The sequence below is a fragment of the Euprymna scolopes genome, chromosome 10 (assembly GCF_053919585.1).
Source record: "Euprymna scolopes isolate OS-2025 chromosome 10, ASM5391958v1, whole genome shotgun sequence".
NCBI lineage: Eukaryota > Metazoa > Mollusca > Cephalopoda > Sepiida > Sepiolidae > Euprymna > Euprymna scolopes.
In genome coordinates this window covers 18,802,223-18,820,638 of record NC_136491.1, presented here as the reverse complement: position 1 = coordinate 18,820,638, position 18,416 = coordinate 18,802,223, and the positions used below count along the sequence as shown (strand labels likewise).

Genomic DNA, 18,416 nt, shown 5'->3' with positions numbered 1-18,416 from the left:
TGGTTGTCTCTTCATTGCAGAGACAAATTCCTTTCCTCTTAAATGTTTCAAACAAACCAAATTGTTCACTTTGAATGTTACACAAACGTCTTCAAAATTTGTAACAAATATCCTGTGGATTTCAATAAGAACGTATTTTCTTGTGCGTACCTTGAATCAGCACATTCGGCAACAGGAAGTTACCTTTAAACTTAAAGCAGGATTGACTACTCAAAGCTTCGTGTAGAGAGGTTTGGACGTATTATCAGATAAGAAATATCGGTTAAATCTGTATATTTTGTGATGAAACTGATATTTCAAATGGACTAACAAAGCCTGTTTTAAAGATGTGTGAACTTGTGTAAAAATAACCTAACACCTTCAGTGGAACTAATATTGAAGGATTAAAATTGATATATTTTTTTATTTTTTGTTTTTGTTTTTTAGTTGATTTATTGTAATAGAATATTGGAAGGTTTGAGTTTCTTATAAAAATACATTATCCTAGTTAGGCATCAGGAAGGACATCTGGTCTATAAAAATTTAGCCTTGATTAATGAAAATGTCTACGAAAGAAAATTCTAACTTCAGCACATAAAAATAACCTTATAACATCACTGGTAAATTATGCATCATGTTACATTAGATCTTTGAATCAGACAGTTCTTGTGATTATAAGAAATGGGATGGTAAATGAAAAATAAAATAACTTGAGACAATCTTATAATCACGGCTAAGTCAAACATCCAGCCCATGACAAAGGAAAAAAGAATCAAACCAAACTAGGTAAAATAAATAAAATTTGACTTATCAGTATCTCTTCATTCAGTTTTGGTATTTTAGGGTGTTAGGAGTATTCTGGACAACCGGGATGAGCAGCACCAGATATCTCTTGTTTTGGATGTACCTTGATCCAAAGCCATTAACATCAGTTTTCATGTTGATTCATATGTATTTGAGCCATAACTCCCTTGATCTATCACGTTTCCTAGTACCTGGGTTGTCCAGGAATTTATGTAAATTGATCTAAGCTATAAAAATTCTTTCTTTTGAAAGATTGATCTTAACATTAATATTTTGGGAAACCGTTTCAGAAACTATTGAATTAACCTCACATTTTTTCTACATTGTGTAAAACCTCACAATTTACCTTTGACATGATTTTTTTTTTTTTTTTTTTAAATCATTCTTAGATTGTCTGCTCTGGTTATTTATCTATTAGAACTAGATTGACTATAAAGAAATTGGAAGCAATATAAGTGAACCGTTGTAAAATGGTACTGAAGCTAGGAATTGGTCCCTCTCCCTTTCCACACTCCAAGCTTTGGTGTCCTTCAATCTGCAACACAAAAGTGAAGATTTTCAACAAGATGGAAGGCAGAATTTTGATACAAAATATTAAGGTTAACTTTAAGAATTGGCCTAGGACCATTGGTTAATACAGCATGGTCAAAACTATTCTGAATAGCTAAAACTTTTTTTTAAGTTATGCAAATAGTAAATAATTCATTGTTGATCTTTTATTTCCTTCCCTATTATTAGCTGTACATAGCTATTACTAGTCTTTATTTGTTACTAGCATTTCAGCCCGACGTTGCCCGGGTGTTTGGAGGTGTATGTTGAGCATAAAAAATAAAGCGGTCAATTTTTTAAACTTTGACTCCCTATTAATACCCCTCCCCCCCTTAACGTTTGTTTTGGGCTTAAATCAAGTTAGATCCATGTCCAAGAACCCTATATATAAAATTTCAAGTGTTTAGACCCAAAATTGGCAGGGGTTTGGTAGAGTTCACAAAGGTCAAATCGTTGAACTTTGACCCTTTAACAGCCAAATTTTTGGCCGAAAACGGATTACAAAGATTTTCCCAAATGTCAGTGCCCTGTATATCAAATTTCGAGTCTGTAGACTTAAAATTAAGTTATTGCGTAGGGAAATGTACGTATACACACACACACACACACACGTTCACTTTTATAGATATAGATTACAATAGCATTTATTGGTTCTTGTATCATTCAGCCAAATTGTTATAAAATTATAACTGATTTTGATAAGGTAACATTTAAATGTCTATTGAGTCTAAAAACTACAAAAATTTGCAATCTTCCAACAAAATTTGTTGGGAATTTTAAAGCCAGAAGTGATTTTATTAAAGTTTAAATACTTTCAAATTTCGAACTAACAAGATATTAAAATGTCTTTGTTTACAAAAATATGCTCTGGACTTTTTTTTTTTTTTTTTTTTTTTTTTTTTTTTTATAGAATTTCAAAAATTTACTTCATGCTATTGCATTTTAATAAATTTGACATCACATTAGTAGTGAGATTAAAACACTTCTTTATATATTCAAAATAGAATAACTTTCTAATATATTGCATATGTGATCATCATATGGTTAAATAATTTGCATATTGCTTTACAAAACCTTAATTCATCTTAATCTCCTCGTTTTCTAATTCAATGATGATTGAGTTTTATTTATATTGTGGATAGAAACTTAGTATATAGTTTTTCGTGAAAAGAATCTCTTCCAGTCATGGTCGTCACCACTTATCAAGGCCTGAAGGCCACTCTAAGATAAGGGTTAATGAATGTAAGGTGGTAGTGAAATAATCCCTAATGATGTACATTGGGTGGAATTTGTTTATGAGGACAACCTAAAGGAACTTGATTACATTGGATCTGAAGGCTACCATGTTGTATTTAGTTGGAAGCATGTCAATTGAACAGTGTTCCAAAGCCAGCCAGTTCTGGGGGAAGCTCTGTTTTGCATCCACATTTAAGCACAGATAGTGGGGAAAATCATATAGTGGTTTCAGCCAGTCTAGTGTTTTTTGTGAAAGTTTGGCAAGTGAGAACCATAGATTGGCGTTCAGACGAGCACATATCATGAAAATTGCGATGGAGCAGAGACAGGCTGGCAACTTTTCTTCTGTGGGGAAAGAGGTTGCAGGGAAGAAAAAAGGTATCACCTACTAGGTTTTGAAGCCAGTTTTGAACTCTATCAAAGCAGGATAGGATGTGTTGAGCAGCTCCTGCCCAGATGTGGCAATAATACTCTATTGTAGGGTGCACCTGGCTTTTATACAGATAGAGGATTACATCAGGAGTGAGATACTTACTGGAGTGGTAGTGATCAACTATGTTTCCAGCGATCTTGGCAACCGATTTGATGTGTGTTCCATTTCAGATTAAGAGTGTCAGTCCCAGAAGCTTAAGATGTGGAGCTTCCCAAAGACTAGATCCAGTCATTTCAATTGGGGTGTGGTGGAGATCAGAGCGATTATGATGAAAAAAGAGAAGCTTGGTTTTTGATGTATTAAAATTGACCAACCACCTTTTTCCCCATTTTACCACATTCTCAATATCAGAAGAGAGAAAATCAGAACAATTTTTGTCATTGCTGACCTCGTCATAGATTGTCATTTGCATAATTGTCTACGAATGACCTAAGAATGTGATTTGGGAGAGCATTGATGATCAGGAACAGTTGGACCTAGATGGAACCCTGAGGAACACCAGTGTTAATACAGCGAGTTTGATTTCTGCACATCAATTACTATTCTTATAAGCCTATAAGAGAGAAAGGATTTTATAACTGAGGACATTCCCAGCTATTCCATAGTTGGCAATCCTGTGAAGTAGGCCTTTATGCCACACTATATCAAAAGCTTTTGATATATCAAGAGCTATTGCTCTAGAGACAAAGCCTCCAAGTGATTCGCTAATCCTGTGTGAGATATCAGTTAGTACATCAGCTGTAGATCTTGCAGAATGGAAACCATGCTGTATATCATTGAACAGATTATTTTTGCCGAGGTGATGGCCGCTTCTGTTTTATCAGATTCCAGCAACTTACGACGCACAGGAGACTGCTTAGTCTGTACTGAGAGGTAGATGATCGATCACCAGAATTTTTAAATACAGGGCAGACTGATGTTTTCCAAGGTGTTGGAACATTTCTCTTTAAGACAACGTTTAAACAACTTTGTAAGTATGGGAGCTAGTTCCGGTTGAAGCTTTTTGAGCACTGACTGGAATGCTATCGGGGCCAGTTGCTTTACTGGAATCTTTGTAAATTACAAACAAAGCCCTCCTCCATTAATTTCATTATGAAAGTAAATTTCATCATGATGCATTTTGGTTCATTCATAAGTTAAGTTTTATTTTCCTCTATTTTAAATTGAAACCACTCCATGCACGCATGGGTACTCACTCTAGCCAAACAAACAAATCAGTATTACACCACCCCCAGTCACTTTAGCTCACATAGGCAGATCTTGTTATAATCATGGGATCACTATGGACGGACATCTCGACATTTAATAATAAATGTTTAAATTTCAATATTTCTCACGGTTAAAGTAGGCCATGTGGTTTGTTCCTTGCTGATGGAGTCAGAGATGGCTTCGTGGCTGGATCCAAATCTCCCAACCAGCTGTAATCATGATATCCTGCACTGATGATTCTCAAAAGGATGAAACCCTAGTGTTCGTAAGTATTTAAAAATTAAAATATATATAATCGTAGGTAAAGACTTAACGTTTGTGTTGAAAAAAAAGTGTTGCAGTCATTTGTGAGAATTGCTATTCTTGATGTCTTCAATTGTCACTGGCGATGTTAGCATTAAACAAACTTAAAATCATGGGGTTACAAAGCAAACATCGATGCACATGCATGAAGATGAGTGATCCACAATTTTAATAATGCTAGTTGTGTGTATGAGGGGCAGGGACTGAGGGAAGAATTCTGTCATGAACTATTATTGCTATTAACTAATCCAATTTGTGTTCAGAGTTTAAATATTAGTTAACTATTAAGTGAATGTATATTAAGAGTACACATGATATAGACTTTTTCAGTTTAAGTTTCATTTTGTAGGTTTTATTACAATGTCTTCGTTCGTGGTATATTTGGTCAGATTTGTTAAGTTGAATTTTTGGATTTAGTACCTAACTAGTAGGGGGGGGGGTACCTGGCGTTGCCCAGGTGTGTGGAGGTGGTGTAGTAAGGATATTGAGCAAGGGCGAGGTGTTTATAAAAAAATATTTTTTTAAATAAAAAAAAAAATAAATCAATAAAAAGTGAACAAATCACAAATATTGAAATTTCAACAACAAAAAGTATTAAAAAAATATATAACAATCCGGCGTTGCCTGGGTGTGTCAAGTAAACAAAAAAAAAAAAAGTGGTAGTAGGCAGGCATCCTCGAACCTGTAACATGAAGGAGTTGGGAGGCTGACGTCTTAGTCGATGTCTCTATCACACGACTGAAAGTAGTGTCGAAATTAAGCATAGTCAATCAAAAGGAAACAATGACTTTCAAAAATTTCAATGCAAAAACCAATCCCTTGTAGAAAACTGCCCAGTTGAGGGCGAAAAAATGTTTTTGGCCAATTTTTCGATATTTGTCGTTGAAGGATCGAGATTCAAAATGATATGGGTTTAGTCATGTTCTCACACCTCTGTCAGAAGTTTTTGGCAGACATACAAACATACAGTTTGCTTTTTATATCGTAGACTAGCCTAGGTATCCGGCATTGCCCGGGTGAGCAGAATAAAAAGTGGTAAAAGGAAAGTGAAAGAAAACCAACGTCTTACCTGTACTCCACGACGCGACCGAAAGTGTAAAGCGTTCAAATAAATAGTAAATGTCTCAGTATGAAGGGTTCCCCTACATTGACCAATTACAGAATAGATACTACCCGGGCGAAGGCCAGGCGCTGGGCATTGCATTTGATTACTTTCGCTTTGTCTTTTTCATGTAAACATTCAAAACAGGAATTTTTTAAAAATTCTATCCAAAAAGAAAAGATAGACGATGTCCATCTGCAAATCTGAGATATTATGATCTAGGAAGTATAAGAAAACTTTTTCCAGAATCTAACCGATGCAAGAACCCCCACCCAAAAAAAGCCTTTCGTAGACATACACAAACGCTTGCGCTCATTTTGCCTTTTATATATTAGACTAGCCTGGGTGCCCGGCATTGCCCGGGTGTTTGGAAGTGTGTGTTGAGCACAAAAAAAAAAAATGGTAGCAGGCAGAGTCGAACTTGTGAATGTGGAGAGGTGTTTTTTAAAAAAAAAAAAAAAAATGGTCGTAGGGAGGGAATCAAAACAACAATAGGCAGCCAGGGTGAAGAGGGGAAAAGGTGGTAGACAGGCAGGCTCGAACCCATGATACAAAGGCGGAAAAGAAAGTGAAAAAAATCCATGACAACCGGAAGTCAAAAGCGTTGAAATTAACCGAAATCAATCCAACGGTGACAATGACTTGCTAAAATGTCGGCAAAAAATATCGATCGCCCCCCCCCCCTCCTTGTATAAAACGGCCGAGTTTAGGGTGAAGGAATTAATGTTTTTGGCCAATTTTTCAATATTTGTCATCGGAGACCTTGAGCTTCAAAATTTCTTTTTTTTTTAAATTTTATTTTATTACATTTTCACCCCAAACAAGACCTACTGCCACTTTGTTGTAGGGGGCTACTATCAGGGACATAGGCATCAGGGGTACTGTGTAGGGAGTTGGGCAGCTTCAAAATGATACAGACCTTGTCAGGATCCATTGCCTCTGAAAGATTTTGCAAGACCTACATACATACATACATACATACATACAGGTGAGATTTATATTGAAGATGACAGGTTTACTTTTATATAATCTGTATTCTTGCTGAACATGGGTATCCATTTCATCAAAGAATTTTTTTTTTTTTTTTTTTTTTTTTTAGTAAATCGTGTGTAAACAATTTACAACTAAATTGTCTTGAGTTTTGACTATTGAGCTTTTTCATTTGGTTGGTATTACTATATTTATATTCACAAGTTTACATAAGCTTTTGGCTTGTAAACTTAATTTTTACTTTATTTATATATATATATATATATATATATATATATATATATATATATGGTACCCCCCCCCAAAAAAAAAAGGACATTCAATTGTTTTTCTGAGCATTTTACAGACAGTTAACGAAGAAAAAAAAGGCCAAAGACCGTAGTGTTTTGATGTGATGTTTTGAATATAATAAACTAGTTATGATCAAAGTTTCATTTCATTCGGACAAAACACTAAGAAATGGGGCCTAATTAGAGTTGGGGCCCATTTTTTGGGGTGGGGTCACCCTGTGTAAATGACAAAATTCTGTATTCCAAATTTTAAGATGTTGACCATCTTGCAGTCCATTTCTTTAAGTACGTCGACATGCACAATTCCTGAAGAAATAAATGGTAAGATTGTCAACTTATATATGTCATTTATTTGTATGTGCTGCAGTTACATAGATCTTTTTAAATTAAAGGACTGGTATAGATATAAGGTGAAATATAATTGAATAAAAATATTTCCCCAGATTTACAGTCAACCTGAACTATTTACTTTTTTTTTTTTTTTTTTTTTTTTTCCTAGTTATTGTTTAGTGAAAATTATTTTGGGATGTGATTGGAGACCAAATTAAAACTTACTCTCCTGTCCAGAGATTAAACTCTCAATCTTTCAGATTGACTTCTTTTAAATATACCTATCTCCTTCCTCTCCTTGCCCCATTTACTCTTTGTTGTCATTTGCTTCAAGTATGGGAAAACAAAATGCATATCCACATGTAACTTTCACAATAGTTATTGATTTTTACTGTGAAGGTGAATAGAATATTTACAAATATATGCAAATGTTCTGCAGCATCGGATTAGATGTTCTCTTTGCTGCTACATGTTTATAATGGAGAGTACACAAAGTTTATAAATGGTCTTTTTATCTTGCAAAACTTTACTCTTTCAGTTAACGTTTCAAAATTTTAGTCTCTTTCAGTTAATGTTTCAGTTAACTTTTTTTTTTTTATGCGAGTATGTGTTGGACAGTTTTTAGAAATTGACTTCCAAATTAATCTATCTCTGGCCAGGTCTGTATTTATTACTCTTTCTCTCTGCAAACTGGCCATGCTACCGTCAACTGTTCTACATCTAGCAATATATATGAAAAAATTTAAATTACTTAAAATAGCTTTATGGCATACATAGTTGGATCATCTAAGAATCTTTAAAAAAAAAAAAAAAAAAAAAAAAAAATTTTATCGGACTAAAAAATTTAATTTGTGCTCCAATGGTTTGAATAATGGATTTAATTTTTAGATATATAAATTCCACAAACAAAAGGTCATGTTAGATAAAATATCAAATGTGTATTACAGCAACAATGATTCAGAATATCATTCAACATGTTTAGTAATAAAATAGTTCAAACTTAAAAATGGGCAGAGCTGCTTAGTTTTTAAAAATGGTCTCTTTATTTCAAACTTAAAAAGGTTGGAAATTTTTTTTTTTTTTTTTTTTTAATGTTCTTCCTTTTTATAACGTTTGGTATGGGGCAGCCGAACCAGCTGCCAACATTGCCCTACTTGTTATTGAAACCAACCGAGAGCTCTTTTATATATATGTATTGGTTTGTGATTGCTAAATATTTGTAATCCGATCTCTTGATCTATTTTTAATTGGTCGTTCTTGTTATTGTCACGTGAAAGAATGTGGGTTTTTGGAGCTCATTAACTCAGATTTTTTTTTTCTAACTTGAGATAATGTTTAAAGACTTAACAAATATTGAGGTATGCCTCATTTAATTTTTTATTTTCGGTTAAGTAAAATCATAATTAATTTACAACTTCCGTATATCTCTTCATTTCAATTTTTTAATACTATCTGCTCAATGTTAGTGTCAATTGTGGAAAGCAAACTTTCGTTAAAAAAAAAAATCTGTTACTGTGAAAATAGAATACACCTATAGTAACTTCTGAGCATTTGAATATTTTTACTAATTTTCTTTTTATATATAATATGTATATGTTTTTGCGATACGTTTTGAATGAACTTAATTATTTACGAAAGTGCATTTTTACCTAAATGCGAATTGGAAGTAATTTTCCCTTTAACCAACTTGGTACCCCCATATGAGGAGCAGCATATATATTGTTTCTAAAATATAATTATCCACCGACACGTGTTTCGTCATGACTTATCGGAGTGGCTGAATCTAATCTTCTCAAATATCTGTCTATATCAATCTAAAAATTATTTTAGATATGGATATCTCCCATACAGGAGATATAAGATATAAAAAGTATATAAACTTTATTTTTTTTTAAATTATTTAATTTACAATTTGAGGCTACTCATGAAATTTCATTGTGCACTCAAGATTAATGAATATTAAAAATTGTTATTTATTTATATATATATATATATATATATATATATATATATATATATAATTTCATTACATTTACAAACTAAGATGAACAGATTGTATACAGTAATGTTTCTAATTTTACATGTAAAAATTTTCAAATTTTAATGAAATACAGTAGAACCCTCAGATATGGTGGCCCTAGGATACTGTTTTTTCAGGTTACGATGTTTTCTGGCCACTGGTTACGGTATTCGCCCGTCTTACAGTGTTATTTGATTATATACATGTGTATTATAATATACTGTACTTCATTTTGTTAATTTTTAATGCTGTATCCCAGGGTTTTACTGTATGTGGATTAATTGGAGCAGGTACATAATTATCTTAAATTTATTTGAAGACCATAATAAAAAAAAGTATTAAAATTTTCTTTTATAGAAATCGATTGAGTGGGCTCCAATTAAGTTCATCGCATTTCGCATTAAGGCAGTTGACCCCTTGCCAATTGGCAACAGTCCTCTGTATATTTCAGTTATTTTCGATTCCACCGACAAATGCAAAAAAACATGGAGGCGGGGAAAGGGTCACCCACAAACTGTTTTGTCTTTACTGTTTTTATCCAAATCTTAAACTTCTTCCTCACAATGTTTAAAAACGTGAACAAATTGGTCTCCTAAGTCTTTGTGATGGCAGGTGTTACATCTCATGGATGGTGCGGTTTGGGATTTGGTTGGAGATCCTGATAAATTGGATGTGTCAAAGATCCTCACTGTGCGAAGGTTTTGTGCTGAGACCATATCTTACGGTTGTGCAACAATATTGTAGTTAGTAGTTGACTTTTGTTCAATCACTCATTAGGGATAGTGTGGGGGCAGCCTTGCTTACGTACATTTTAATTTGTGCAGATTTGTTATTGTTGGTTAATCCTGTTTCATTTTAAAATAAAATATTTTTAAATTTGTCTCTTCCAGATGTTTTCTGTCTGTTGTCTGTCTTGTTTAATTTAAAAGTAGCATTTTCATCATTAAACTCGCAGATGAAATGGATGCATCTGAATATTCATTGTGATTTTCTTCAATGTCAGTATTGTCATCTGGAAAAGGCAAATGCCCCCCCCCCAGTGTTCTGTTTTCATCATATGAAAATACACAAACTAGATTTCTCAAAGCTGATCAAAATCTAAATTCACTGTTAGTATCTGCTTGCATTTCAATGTTTCACTCTTAAAAAAAAATTTGGATTTTATTGAATAAAAAAATGTTGAACTTGCTAAACCTCAAAGGAATTTAAGTTATCAAAGTATATGAATGCAACAAAAACTTGTAACAGTAATACATTGTCAGATTTATAGTTTTATTGTTCCTATTTACAATGCCTCCCCATGTGACAGACACCAGGGTCGTTTTTTAACGTGGAGAAAAGAAACATATAAAAATTGTCTCAGTCGTGAAGGATTTCTCCTCCACTGACAGAACAAGAAATTGAAGTGCAGCATCTGAAGAACAGATACTACACTTTGATCTTGTTTATATATTTTATTGCTTTTAAAAATTTTGAAAATACAATTGTTTCAAAGGCCAAGAAGGCAATATTGTTGCTTAAAAGAACAAATGTTGTATTCCACCAATCTTTGACCAAACAATTTAAGTCGGTTATAAATTTGAATGCTTAAGTCACTTTTGGTTATTCCTAGTGAATTTATGCAAATGCAGTTGGAAACAGGTCTGATACTTTTATGATAGGGGCGCATTTTTATTTTATTTTGAGAACCTTGCATAACGATCATGTTTTACTTTTTTATTTTTAAACTTTTCTTTGGGTCAGAAATGAATTTCTATTTTACAGTTAAAATTATTTTAGAACACAAGTGTTGTCATAATAAAGACGTGTCAATTATTTTAATTTTTAAGAAAATGGCTGACATGTCTTCACTATCATGATACTGCAAAATTCTAAAATCATTTTGAAGCCTTTTAAATTTTAAAATGGTATTTTGACTTCAATTAAAGGGAATTAGTTTGGCTTTTGTAGTTAATGAAAACCGATCTAATAAAACCTTGAATTCAAATAATCCAAGAACATTTTTTTTTTTTTTTTTTTTTTTAATGCAATCTTTATCAACTTTTTTATTGTGGGTCCTTGTTTCTCATCAGAATGACAATTCAAAATGTCTGATTTAAAAATAACTTTTTTTTTTTTTTTTTTTTTTTTTTTAGTACATTTCTTTGGATAATTTATGGTACAATGTTGATGCATTTTAAATGTGTTTGGAACTAATTACTTGGTACACTTATTAAAATGAACAAAAGTTGGAGTATTTCTTCTACAGATAAAAAGTGAAATATTTTCAATTTTATTTGATCTTCAATAGTTTTGCTTATGATCATCTTAAATGTCCTGATGTGTCCATCCAGTTGCCATACCACACCAAGTGATACAGCATTAATAGCAAAAGAGAAAAGCTTTTAATTTTCTTTTAAGAGATTCTTTAAAATAATAAAAAAATAAAATACAATCACAATGCTATAAATAATATAATACTATATCCCCCCTTGATTTGTCTAGATAAAACAAAGGATCTCTTCCAACCTATCTTTTTCTGATTTGGTCGATGATGTCATCCATTTATTTTAGATGATGTCATTAAAGGATAACCTCCTTTATGATTTCATCCACTGTCCACAGGAATAAGGTAACAAAAGCCAGTTCTTGGTATATAAACTTAAATATTTTTGGAAGACTTTTTTTTTTTTCTATTTAAATTAATACATGGAAACAAGGTAACAAGACGCATAGTTTTCATAGTAATCATTACTAGTAGATATTATGCCAAGGATGTTTAACATTTTCACTTATCACAGAGAAGAAAGTTAGTGAACCTAATTTTTGTAGTAAACTGGTTGAATAAATATTTTCTACTAATCTAATAAAAAAAAAATATCACCTTACAAAAATTGGCTTAAAACTTTAAAATCTTTGTTCTGTTCATAATCAGTATCAACTGTCTTTCGATTCAATTGCATCTTATAATTCTTGTCATTTTATCAAACCATTTACATTGATCGTAGGAATGACAACATATTGATGACAATTATTCAAAAATATTCAGTGATAAATTTCTGAATGTACAACTTGTCATTTTTAGAGAATACAAGATGACATTTGTCAAGTATTCACTGATAGAGCAAAGTTTTAGAGGTTCGTTAAATAGTTTGTTCAGTTTATTAAATATAAAACAATGTTTTTCATATTTGTAAGACTGAAACTTGTCTTTCTCTGTCGGGTGGGGGTGGGGGGATATGATCCAAATGGATATTGGCAAGATATGAAACAAAATTGCAAAACCGTAAGTTATGTTAGACTCCTAGCATTCTTACAAATCCAACTCTTAAAACCTGACTTCACAACTGTGATGTGAAATCCTTTATGCAAAGTTCAAATTCTTAATTATGCACTAATAGTGCTGAGAACGGTATGAATCCGTAATTTCCTCTTGTAATTAATGCCATTCACCCAAAATGGATTAAGTAGGCTCCAAATGTGTTCATCGCATTTCGCATCAAGGAAGTTGACCCCTTGCGAATTGGCAATGGAATCCTTAGTATATTTTAACCATTTTCAATTCTGATAAACATAAAAAAAAAAAAAACATGGGGGTGAGGAAAGGGTCAGCCACAAACTCCATGTTTATCTTCAACTTCTTCCTCCTGTTTAAAAACGTGGTCTGATCTCATCCCTGCTATACTAATTAAGAAATGCTCCACTGAGTTAGCTCTTGTTCTTTCCAAACTCTTCAAATAGCGAGCAGAGTCTTGCTTCCCTTATAGCTGGAAAATTGTCTACAGTTTCTGCTTCTCTGACTGTACTAATCTGCAAAAGTTTTAATGTAATGCAAACAGACATCTTGCTGCTCAACTCATCATCCCCTATTAGACATGATCCTAAATAATTGCACCGTATGTCAAAGTTGCAATATACCTTGTTTGGGGTGAAAGAGTTAAAAAAAAAAAAAAAAAAAAAAAAAAAAATCGTGCCTATTGACACTTAATATATTTTCAATTTTGTTTTTATCTCCTGTTGAGACGTCTACTTAGGAGGCAGCAGAAAGCTGTGTAAACCAAGTCGTATAAAAATTCACTTTTGTTCAATGTATTGTTTACAATATTGTTTTTGCATTAATAACATCTCAAAAAAAAAAAAAAAAAAAAAAATTGCTTGTTTTGCTGCAAACCAATTCTTTTATGGGTTTGTCATATTTGGTGTAATTCAAGTGCAATTGTTTTCTGTGAAAAACTTTAAAATTTATATATCGTTTCTAGTTGCATAAACGCTTAGAAAAGTCTGCATTTTATGATGTGGAAATACGTTTGCAAGTCTGCAATTTCTTAACATCCATTTGGTAAATATTTTCTGTCGATCTTTGTAACATATGTTGAGAAAATTGTGTCAAAGAAGTTGTGTATTGATTAGAAAATTAAAAAAAAATGTCACTCTTGTTTGTGGAACAATTATGGAGGTTTGATTTATAAAGTTGATAAATTATGAAAACGTCAAACAATTTCCATTAATCTTGCGTTCCAAACATTAGTCTCAGGGGGTATTTATACACCCCAATACAAAAAGATGTTAAATGTTATTTTGTAAAATATAGCTATTCTGCTGGTTCACGATATATCTAGTCTCTGAACAGTTTGAACCCATTGTAGCTTGTTGATATTAATATGAAATTATAAAACTAAGGAAAAATTACCTTAGCTAAGCTCATAGTTACAAGACTGAGTAATAAATTGTAAATAAAATAATCCCATCAAAACTTATAAAAAAAATATGAAAACATATTAAATATTACAGAGTAGCCTAATGATACATAATATGCACTTATATCTACAAATGTTTTCCCCCACTGGAAAAATATAAAAATATATAAATCCTAAAATCATACCTACGTTAGTTAGCTGGGGTGACTGGACACGCCTAGAAGGACAAAGTGACATCTACCTCCAAGGAAAACAGATACAATGTGTGCTATACCCGCAGTCAGGAGAGTACTTGGTACTGGAAAAGAGGAAAAAATGTTGCCAACTAGGAATTATGAGCACTTAAGCAAAATTGGGGTGACAAAACACCTCGTGGGACTAATGCAGGGTTAAAAAAGAAAGAAATATGCATCTAATCTGCACATTTAGCAATGAAAATGACATTTCAAATTGAAGTTCTTATAAACACCTATAGGTGCATCTAAAGGTGTCATCTCTATAATTAATAAAATACTTTTTTTGTTTCTCCTGTATAGAAGAAAAAATAGCAATACAAACGCCACATTAATTCAATATGATTGTAATACCTACCAATTCCTAATGCAAGTTTTTCTGAATATTATTAGTTGATTTTATTCAATATCGTAAATTTCTATATTTCCAAAGAGTCAATCTTGCAAACCTGTCATATTTACAGGTGGAAGCAGATTACTTACTGTCATTATTTTCTTCTCCCTCTCCCAAATGACACCAGGATTTTGATAAGTTTGACATATTTTTTTCACAACTGCACTGTGTTCATTTTCTTATTCTGTGCATTTATTAGCTCATTAGGCTACTCTACGGAAATATGAATCTCTCTTGAGAATTTATGTTTCAGTCAATTTCATTGGTTGTTCACATGTTTATCAGATTTATGGAATTTCATATGGTTACAAACAACTATCGAGGAATAAACATGGTGTCACCCAACAAAACAATGAACAAATAGGATAAAAAATCTAATAAATACCTATTTTTATGCTTACTTCAGCCCTAATGAATGAATCCACTGATATTTCAAAACAAAACCTCTTTTTCTTATCACTGTCGCCATCGTCGTTTGTCACAAATTTTACGCAAACATTTAAATATATACATATAAAATGGGACAGAATACAGAACGTGCTGTAATGTTTTTATTTAGAACGCCATTCTTAACAGTTTTTTGTAACTATTCTATATTTTCACCAAACATTTTAATAAGCAAAAAATACTATATAAACTTAAAAAAAAAAAGAAAAAGCCTAGTTCGTATTCTGTACGAGTACAAAACCATATCTACGCTGGCGCAGAATATCGGGATTACATAGAACAAAGAATACAGTGCTCCTTACTTAAATCAGGCTTGGAACAAAACACTATTAGTCACAGGTGCCTTTTGTTATAGCCATCGTAAATATAAATTCAGGCCTTTGCACTGAAAAATGACACCATGTCTGAAGTTCTACCAAGCAAGATCTGTTGAACAGTCGGACTGTCAATAAGAATTTTACAAATTTTTAGTTAATATAATTATATTTATGGCTATCTGATTTTTCTTTGCATAAAAGTTGATCTTTCTTTAAATTTTATAAATAAAAAAATTGGATTCCATTTTTTTTTTCTTCAATCTTAAAACCACAACTTTAAGTCTTAAAACAAACTAAAGTATGTTTACGTTTTTACGAATAAAATTGACTTTTTTTTTTTTTTTTTTTTTTTTCACATAAAATAATGGTTTAATTTTAAGAATAAACCAGAATATTCTGCAAATATATATAAACATATGTATATATGCAATGTCAAAATACATACTTGTAGCAAATGAGTTACACAGAAGTTTGTTTTTACTAAAGAATTCACCAGGTCAATTGTTAGTCTAACGAATTCCTTCTATAAATGTATATTTTATACTACTAAAAAGCTCTACAGTATTGAGCAGTTATATATTACATACACAAGGGGGTTTAAAACTTGGAATGATCTCGAGCAAAATTAAAGAACCGAGATATAAGCGTTTTTTTTTGTTTTTTTTTATCATCTTGGAATTCAACATTTATCAAGGCCTGAAGGCCACTCTAGGATACAAGGGTTAGTTTGTATTTTTTTTTTTTTTTTTTTTTTTTTAGATTACCAAATCAAGGCCTGGGGGCTCACTTGATAAGGATTAATGTGTGTGTAGCCACTGGGACAGTAGTGTAATAAGTTTGTAGTGGAAATTTGGTATGAGATTATTTATAAGGTAAGAACTTGTTTATGTTGGACCTGAGGACAATATTGTAGTCAGCTGGAAAGCAGACCAGCAGAACAGTTCCATAGGCAGACAGTTCTAGGAAAGTTGTTTTTAATGCATTAAAATTAACCAACCACCTTTTTCCCCATTGCACCACATTCTCATGGTCAAGAAGAAAGAACCAGAAAGATCTTAGTCATTGCTGGCCTTTTGGAGTATTGCCATAGATTAGTGTTTTCTGCTTAAATGTCTACGAATGATCTAAGAATGTGATTTAGATCATTGAAGATCAGGAAGAGTTTTTTGCCCATCGACGACTAGTCTTATGAGCCTATCAAAGAGAAAGGATTTAATAGAGGACCGTTATAGCTGATCTTGTGAAGTAGACCTTTATCAAAAGCCTTTGATATGTCAAGAACTATTGCTCTAAACACAAAGCCCCTGTTGAGATTCACTAATTCTGTGATTTCAATAAAACTTGTTTACATCACTGAAATTCCTATTTCAGTCACTTAAATTATTTTGTGAAATGAGTTTTGACATTGCTTCTAAACTTTTATTTACTAAAACTATGTTTTTTTAAAAGAAATAATTGTACTTGTACAGAAAAGGTACCGTGCTATTTTTTAAAAATATTTCAAAGTTAAACTCAAGTTTTTATGGTCTTTTTGTTCATTAAATTGTTAAGTGAAAGTACAGAATAAGTCTTAGCATGTGAAACAAAAATGAAACTGATGAAAAAGTCATCTTGTGAACTTCTGTTTTTTTTTTTTTTTTTTTTTTTTTTTTATAACTAGCACCTACTTGTTTATGAAGACGGTTACTTTATTTTTCCGGGATTGATTTTATTTACATACTTTTCATATGCATGTCCACAGGATTTTTTTTATTATTTATTTTACTAAACCCCGTTTTAAATAAAAAAAATGCACGATAGTGAAAGAACTTATATGGTTTGTATGGAAAATCCATTGTTAATAAGCATACATTATAAACTGATCAAAATGTTCTTTGATGCACTATGCATGAGAAAACTTAAAACAATTTTGTGGTCCTGGGTATGACCTTATATGGATATAGTTATATCCAATAGTGAAGCCACAGCTTGCGGGCTTTGGGTAGTGTGGAGCTACCCTTTAATTGCCATTGCTCCCAAATCCACTCTGATCCGGAATGGTAGTACCTGTTAGGGTCCCAAATATGGGTTAAATAGAAATTGACTTGAAAAAAAAAATATTCTATGAAACTTTTCTTCAAAATAATTGGATTCGGCATTAAATAACCTGAAAAGGGTTGATATGCCATAAAACAAATAACCAGTCTACACCAATCTACACTTTTTCTTTTCCCCTCATTCTAAACTAGGCCGGTTTAAAACGTCTAAACATAGAAATAAAAAATGTGTCTTGTAGAGTAATTCTTTGAATTCACAAAATGAAGTTCAATGTAACAATTGTGAAAAAAATTTAAGGATGTTGATGTTTGAATCTTGTTTGCATTTTGTAATTTGAAATTCTGTTAGAGCATGAGTTGTTTTGCCTCTAACATCATAACCTTATTTTTTACAATAATTGCTTGTATAAAATCACTTGTCACATAACACTTAGCTTGTATTACCCAATTAAAATTAAACACTTTTTATAAATTGACAAATCGCTACCATTATTTTTTTAATTTTTTTTTTTAACCTTAAATCTTAATTTAAATTGCTTGCTCTCGGAATGATTTCAATGTGACACTTTTTTTTTAGTAGCTGTTAATCCATACTCGTACATATTTGATTTAGCTTCTGTAGTAAGAGCTACAACGAATTCATTTTTAGAATAAAAAAAGGGTTAAAAGCATTGTTTTCTCAGAACTTAAATGTAAAAATAAGAATCGTACTATGCTTGCTAAAAAATGTTTCCTACGCTGGATTAAACCAGCTATCAGCTAGGAATGAAGTAGCTTAAGCCTGAAAGATTTAGTTTGTATCAGAGATGGATGCTTGGAAAAAATGTGGATAAGATACAAAAGGGGATAGGTATATTAACATGCACGAGAAAAGGTGATGTGTATATTTAAAAATTTATCGAGTCTCAGCGGTTCACACATGACCGTTAGCTGATCTTGATATTTAAAAAAAAAATTTTTCATGCATAATAACGAATAGAATACTGTACTTTTCCATTTAATCACTTCTTCACCATACTTTCTTTCAGATTTTCTTTTATTTCTGCTAATAGTTGGCTGTTAGATTTG

General features: G+C 32.0%; 1 protein-coding gene across 13 annotated transcripts in view; it reads left to right on the top strand.

The window, feature by feature from the left end:
• Positions 1 to 18,416, top strand: part of LOC145285826 (protein CLEC16A-like) — a 154,181-nt gene that overhangs the window by 13,182 nt on the left and 122,583 nt on the right. The window lies entirely within an intron of this gene.